We start from the raw sequence: 7054 nt of genomic DNA, 5'->3' as shown, positions 1-7054 counted from the left end.
TGGGGAGGGGGAGAGAGGAGCGGGTGGGAGGAAACAGAAAAAGACAGGTGGGAGACAGCAAATAAGACCAAGGCTATTGGGGACACTTCGGGGAACACGACACAAGCAAAGCATTCACGACAATGTTATAATTAATCTATAACCCGTTCTCAACTCGGGAGCTTCGGATTACGGGTTTCGGAGGGGACCCGAATGAGATAAACCTCAGACAACATGCAGACAAGACATAGACAGCGTGCAGACAAGACACAGAGTACTTGGAGATGCTTCATGGACGAGAGGAAAGTGTCAAAAGCCCGAATGAGGCTCGTGACAAGCCGATGTCCACGGATTCGAGCACCCAGCTCGAACATGTGGCGTGGCAAGATGGCGGCGTCGTCCATTTGTCGCAGCCCTCACGCACGCACTCTCAGTTTCACTTCCTCCTTTCTTTTGGGGCACGTCTCTTTACGAAGCCGACAGACATTCAGGCTCAGTGACTCCCTCGGCAAATCCACCACTGCCTTCCCGGCGCTCGCTTCGCCTCCAAGCCCACTGGCTCCTCCCTTCAGTTTCACTTCCTTCTCTAGGCCGCTCCCCCTCAGAGCGCTGGGCGGGGACTATTGTCGGGAGAGAGGAAGGAAGAAGAAGAACCTCTCGATCCACCACCAATTTACAAACATTGAACAGCCTTTTACTTCTCCCGACACATGTAACGTCGATTTACCAAACAACCTGGCTAAACATGCATTTAATGGGGGATCTGGGCTAATCCTATATTTACTAACACACAAAGGGCCATTTCCGCAACAATATATATGTATATATATATATATATATATATATATATATATATATATATATATATATATATATATATATATATATATATATATATATATATATATATATATATATATATATATATATATATATATATATATATACATACATTGCGTGCGCACACGCACGCACACGCACACGCACACCAAGATAGTTTCCCACTCCGGTTGATACAGCCATAGCCAATCCCCGATCATAATCACGTTTCAGCTTGTGCTACTTTTTATAAAGGAATACACGTCACATCTCTGATAATTGACTTCCAGAAGAAATTGTGTGTGATGGTCCAGCTCGTTTGAATATCACCGATTTGTAACACATGAATCATTCAAGTCTTGAGCTGGCCAGTGATTACCGTGGGTGCTGTGGTGTTAACTTGTTCCATACCACAAGGAAATACAATACAAGGGAATCGAACACAGGTGGAGGCCACTCAGCACATCATACCTGTGTGAACACCACTCAAACTCATCCACACAAGATCCAAGGAAGAAAATGAAAAAAAATGTTTATAATTAATGAAATATCTATATATATATATATATATATATATATATATATATATATATATATATATATATATATATATATATATATATATATATATATATATTTTTTTTTTTACTTTTGTAGTTTTTGTCTTAACTTTTTTTCTCCTCAGGGGAGGTGGCGTGGGCTTGGCTAAAACCACACAACATCAACCACACAACCCCCTTTGACAAGACCCCCACCAACAGCACTCTGTACACATGAACACAATCACCCATCAATACTCTCGTTAATTTTCTCGGTTAATTTTCTCGTTTTTCGCTCTGTGAATGGAATAAAGGCTTCGGTGACCCTTTCAGGGTATCTATCACCCCCCTTGGCATCATCCAAAAGAGCATCCTTTGACCGCAGTTTTCACTAACAACTCTCTCCTATTACACACCATGTTTTTCTAACAGTTTATTTTGATGCAGACATGTCTAAAATATGCACTACAGGGTGTTTTATGGTAAAATATGCACCACGTTTTATTCACCATTATCTTTCATGTTTTGATTTCTCATTTCAGACGAGCAAGGGTACCCCGTGTTTCTGGGCAATGCTGGGTAATTCCTCCCACCCCTTCCCCTCCCTCCTCCCACCCCTTCCCCTCCCTCCTCCCACCCCTTCCCCTCCCTCCTCCCACCCCATCCCCCTGCCCCCTCCAATCGCACCCCTCCCTCTGGACTCCTACCCCACCCCTTTACCTCCCGAGACTCCCACCCCACCGCTTCCCCACCCTCTGCACTCTCACCCTACCCCTTCCCATCTGGATTCCCACCCTACCCCTTCCCCTCCCTCCGAACTACAATCCCACCCGTTCCCTCCCTTCTCCCACCGGACTCACATCCCACCCCTTCACCTCCCTCCGTCCAGATTACAACCCCACCCCTTCTTCTTCCTCCTCCCACCCCACTCCGACTCCCTCCCCACCCTTCCCCTCCCTCCTCCCATCTCCACCCTTCCCCTCCCTCCTCCCCCCTTCCCCTCTCCTCCCACAAACGAATTTTCACAGTCTTTTTTTTTTCCATGTTTGGGGAAAAAAAAAATTATAATTAAACTTGCTTTCAATTCCTACCAACCTCTAACTTGCCACATGCCATGTCAAAATCTCCCCCCTGTGGGACAAATTCCTCGATATGGCTGAAATAATTCTTGGTCTGGAATCTCGACGTTTATCCTCATGACCATGCAATTCATCTGGAGTGTGTTCAGTTACCAAGTTTCTTGTGGCTTAAGCACTCAAGCAAAGCACTCCATTCGAAACCGATGATAAGGAACGGCAGGCTTGACAAGCTGCTTGGTAACTGAACACAACCGTGGACATCTCAACATCATACAGCACATACAAAACGCCGACAAAAGGACGTTTTTATTTTAATTCATGCCTTCAAATATTAAATAAGACGATTTTCATTGCAATGAAAACGTATCTTGTTCAGTTTTCAACGCGGTGTTTTAGTTTATAAAATGTACATAAACTCAGACATCATTGTGAGTGCACAAAAGTGGATGTGCATCATGAAAATATACATATATATATACATATATATATATATATATACATATATATATATATATATATATATATATATATATATATACATATATATATATATATGTCAGTACCAGGATGAGTCACAAGCACCGCCCATTTTCCAGGCCATTCCTTTCCCTCCAGCGGCCCAGAAATTCCCACCATCGTTTTTGCTGCTCATAGGTTTGAGCCTTCGTAGGCCTCTGGTGTACATTTGAAGACTGAACAACTTGTCTTCTATCATTAAATAAAGGTACTGTTTTGAGGAAACAAAGGTACATTTCAATGACAACAAATGAAGAGGAAATGAGGTAATGCATGTTTTGTTCACAATGATCGTGGCGGTGGTCTGACATACGTCACACAATGAAGGTACATTCTCATCATGAAGAGAAAAGAAAATAGTGAAATCTTTAATATTGTTAAACTTTTTTGGCTTCTGCCCAACTTTTCAAGACATAAACAAATCCATGGACATGTAATCAAGTGTTATGTGAAGTAAATAAACATTAGAGGTGACGAAAATGTGCTTGGTCATGAAATGCCAGCGTACATAATTAATTTGTCGGGAGGGGGGGGGCGGGAATTCCCGAGGTATATTTTTTTAAATTTCATCTTTTTATGCCTCCGCACCAAGGGTGTCGGAAGAATTATGTTTACGGGTTGTCCGTCCGTCCGGATTTTCGTTTACGCGATAACTCAAGAAGCAAATTGTAGAATTTCATCAAACTTGGTAAAAAGGTAAAGTAAGACAGGGCAATTAAGTGATTAGATTTTGGGCCAGATGTGATAAAGGTCAAGGGTTAAAGGTGAAGGTCAAACTCTGCAATTTTACTGTTTACGCCCTAACTCAAGAAATATTGGACAGAATTTCATCAAACTTGGTACAAAGGTAAAGTTAGACAGGATAATTAGCTGATTAGATTTTTGGCCAGATATGATAAAGGTCAAGGGTCAAATATGTCAATACTCAAGTGTTTGTGCGGGAGAGCGGAGGTATACCCGTCGACTGCGCAGTCGAATTACTCTAGTTTACTACTGCACACGTACACTTGAAATCCTGTACCAAGCCCTGTACAAAACGATGCCTTCAGACAAATGAAGAAAAGCCTCCTACATTGAAACGCAATCTTTCGTCCAAACTCAAATAAAGTTCAACAGAAAATTTAACTGCAGAGATGCCCCATGCAAAGAGAGAATATTCAAATGGAGGAAGAAATTTCGAGAGCAAGGAAGTGTGCACAACCTAAACTCAAAATCAACGAACAAGCCGACTCATTCTGGAACACCCTTCACCGAGAACTCCTGAGGTCATTGAGAGGGTTCATCAGTCGGTCGGAAACAGTCCAAACTAGAAGGGCACTCGGTGGACTGATTGACTAGATCTGAATCAGGACCTAAACCAAAACTGAATCGGCTTGTTCTTGACACATAACCAATACATCCACCGAGTTTTGTCATATAACTCGTCCACAACTTTTTGAAATATCATGTCATATAATCATTTTTGGTGCCATCTCTCAATGGTGAAGAATCACTTTAAAAAAAAAAAAAAAGTAAATTCTTGTAATCGAACCTTAGGTGGCAGAGGTAACGGGCATCTTGAAATGGCTCGATAGTTTGTGGAGAAAATTGAGGAGCCTGGTTTTCTCAATGACATTTAGTTCTCCGATGAGGCTCATTTTTTTTTGCTTAAAAGTCAAATCAACTCGAGGAACAATATCTACTGGAGCACACACACAGTACCTCCCGATGAGGGCCTCCAGAGACCCTGACATTAGGTCCATACTACATGCATGGTCCATCAGTCAGCGCGTAATCAACAACTTCGTCCATCGTGTTCAAGTCTGTATTCAGCACAGAGGTGGACATTTGGAATGTGAGATCGACCGAGTGCCTAACTAAACTCTTACAAGTTACGGCTCTGATATTTTGTACACCTGTGCCACACAAAATGCAGCAGCACGTATGCCTGAAGTTTTATCTAATTCAGAATAAAAATGAATGTATTGTGGAGTTTTTTTTCATGAGTTTGGTGTTTTTTGGTACACCATGGTATTTGATTCGTAGTTTTAAATCAAGTAGCATCGATGTATCAAGTTAATTAGCAATTAATGATAATATAGTGCAACTGCATATAAATAAGCTGGACATTACACTCAGGTAGATGGGATTATTTATTTTTCAGAAAACCTATTTTTTATATTTTTTTAAAGCAGAAATTGCACCAAGTTATATCTAGTTATCTAGTTCTATCAAGTCGTGTCTGATTTCCGGTGACATTCATGATTAGATTTCTCCAAACATCCCTATCCTGAAGTGCTGCCTGTAGGTCTGACAGGGCTTGGTTGCAGCCTTGAGCCCATCCAGCAGGTGCAATGTCTACCTCTTCCTCATCTTCCCTCAACCACATCCACCAGCAAAGTTGACTTCTCCCAGACCTTCTTTTTCTGCACACATGAGGTGTCCAAAGTATGACAGTTTCCGTTTTAGCATCAGCGCTTCTAATCTACATGGTGATCTAATCTGTTCAAGAGAGAGACAGAGAGACAGAGAGACAGAGACAGAGACAGAGACAGAGACAGAGAATTCGTGTCATTCGTGTCATCAGTGGCCCATTGCCTTGCTCACACCAACACTCCAGCTCAACCGGCACATATTGTTTTATACTCTGAACCTTTCTTGGCCACTTTCAGATCTCGTGCCAGAGGAAGAAGGAAAACAACCTCAGAAGTGAGTGGAGTGAAAGATATTTTGATCAAGAACAGGAACATTAGGAACTTTCTCCCTGGACTCAAAATACCAAAGGGAATCCAACATTGGGAGGTGGGAGAAATTGGATCATGTGAAATTCCACGTTAATAACTCGGCCTCAGGGGAATAATTGGCAGAATAAGTTGGAGTGAAGTACGGATCGGTGTGGCACATCGACCATTACCACAACAGGGGTGTGTCCCATGACCACTCAGCTTGTAGAGCACTTGCCAAGTGGCTCGCTTGATTTTAAGCACTCCATCAAAATGCTTGAATTAATACCAGGTGGGGTTGACTCAGCCTGTCATCCCTTTGAGGTCGGCAAAATGAGTACCAGCTTGCTGGGATGATTGAGCCATTGTAGCATCTAGTATCTGGTGTTGGAGTGGTGACCCGTCCAGGATTGTGCCCAATAGCCCAGGAGACTGCTTCAGGAGCACCGACGCTCTGTACAGGGTATGGTCCCAATGGATGGATGGTTTATATTTGCACCTCTGCACCGCTGGAGGAATGAAGTGGGGAGTGTTTACAGAATAAAAACTCTGGAATGAGTTGAAAACTGTTGGTTGTTGCTGGGGGGGGGGGTAGGGGTGGGGGAGGGAGGGGGAACATGGTAAGGTTTGAGAGTAAAAAAAAAAATCATATTCCGAAGGGTTCAGGATTTGGGGAGGAACCCCCCCCCCCCAAGTCCAAAAAAATATGCCAATTGTGGGAGAATGATCCCATCCGCAGGGTTGGGGTCTTTGCTGGTTGAAAATGATCCAGCTGGATACGGTGATCCAGGGAGGAATTGCACACCACTGTGTATAATCCATAAATGATGAACTTGATCATTTTTGCCAATTTCATCAAAATGGTCATGAAAACACCAATGTTTCAAATTAAGTTTTGGAGGGATGGAATAAAGATTGGGTTTTGAAATCATCAGATCAAACGCCTTTCCCCTTCCTTGCTCAAACGTATATAATGCAAGTCAATTCTCATCATCAATGAAATGCTGTAAAGGTCAAGTTATATTTATCTACTACGACTACTACCACGACTACCCAACAAAAACAATACTACTATTACTAAAACTACCCATCAAAAACAGTACTACGATTGCTACTACTACTACCCAACAAAAACATGACTCATACTACCCAACAAAAACACTACTACGACTACTACTACTACTACTACTGAACCCCCCCCCCCCCACAGTTATTCTCACCAACTTGTGAGGCCTGCTACCACATGCTTCTGACTCGAGTTTTTCACACCTTTCATCGAACTTGACGTTGGATTGAAGGTGGTGGGAATTTGGAATTTGTTCAAGGTGCCGAGGATAACTGTTCCAGCAAGAGCGAACCCCCCCCAGGGGAGGGGGTATAGTACAGGGGTTGCGCACCCACCCCCCCCCCTCGGACTTTG

Source organism: Eptatretus burgeri, chromosome 9 (assembly GCF_056783735.1).
Source record: "Eptatretus burgeri isolate ZD-2024b chromosome 9, Ebu_testis_v1, whole genome shotgun sequence".
Classification (NCBI taxonomy): domain Eukaryota; kingdom Metazoa; phylum Chordata; class Myxini; order Myxiniformes; family Myxinidae; genus Eptatretus; species Eptatretus burgeri.
Note: the sequence above shows the minus strand (reverse complement) of the source record.